Genomic DNA, 1,112 nt, shown 5'->3' on the forward strand with positions numbered 1-1,112 from the left:
GGCCCTCAAGACTTGAAGGATGGCCGGTGTACTAGCTGTCTCATGCAAGTGAGTTGCACTGAACCATTTGTACTGCTTTATAGATTAATTGTTTATTTCTTATGTTATCTATCTTCCTAAATATATATAAAATTATTAGTGTCCCGGTTTTATTTCTCTAGAGAGCCCTGGCTAACACACCAGTGCTTCTTACTTTATGATAAAATGCTATTTCTCTTTGAAGGAGATAAAATTATTTGTTTATGCACTTAAATTCACTTTCTATGAACAATAAGGGAAGTTAACAGAGAGGCTATCCTCTTTTCTTTTTGTTATTCTAAAATAAAGTATGAATTAATTATTTATAAATCTGTAATAAATAGAGAAAGGAATAAGGATAAAAATTAACTTGAGCAATTCTGCTGAGAATTCATCCAGGATTATGAAGGTTTCTACGTAGCTACTATCAGATAATGGTAAGGTCAGCTCACAAACCATAAGATCATAAGTTTTATTCACTGGTATTTGTAACAACCACTACCTGTCTCTCAGTTTGTGGCACAGTGGTGGCTTCCATTTTGCTGCGATGCTGGAGGCTTTTCTACTTGCAGGGTCATCCATGAGGGACAAGTTTCAAGACTAATACGGACTAGAAAGAAAGGAGTGGGAATTTATTCTAAATATTAACAAATGAAAGTCCTATGGAAATAACAGAATCTTGTCTGGGACATAGTGCAGGGGAAAGAGCTTCAGAAGTCAGCGGGCACTCAAAATGCACAGCAGCTGTAACAATGGGCTCTGAAATACCAACCATCACAAAGATGGTACAGGATTGCGCAACATTTTACACTGCTGCACATGCGCTTTACACACATCAAAGCCAATTGAATAGCAACCAACAGCAACATCTACCAGACTAACACTTGCATGTGTTTCTCTAGTACCCAGACTAACACTTCCATAATGTGTTTCTCTAGTCCAGGTAGACTAAGAGAAACAAACCCAGGACAACTCATATGTGTATAAGAAAGAGCTTTGTATAAAAGAGCAATTGTATATTGAGAAAACATCCCAGCCCAGTCCAGATCAAATCCATAAATCAGATATTAGCCCATATGTCTGATACCAGTATA

The sequence above is a fragment of the Echinops telfairi genome, unplaced genomic scaffold (assembly GCF_000313985.2).
Source record: "Echinops telfairi isolate 266 unplaced genomic scaffold, ASM31398v2 ScPeMD7_655;HRSCAF=1070, whole genome shotgun sequence".
In the NCBI taxonomy this organism is placed as follows: Eukaryota; Metazoa; Chordata; class Mammalia; order Afrosoricida; family Tenrecidae; genus Echinops; species Echinops telfairi.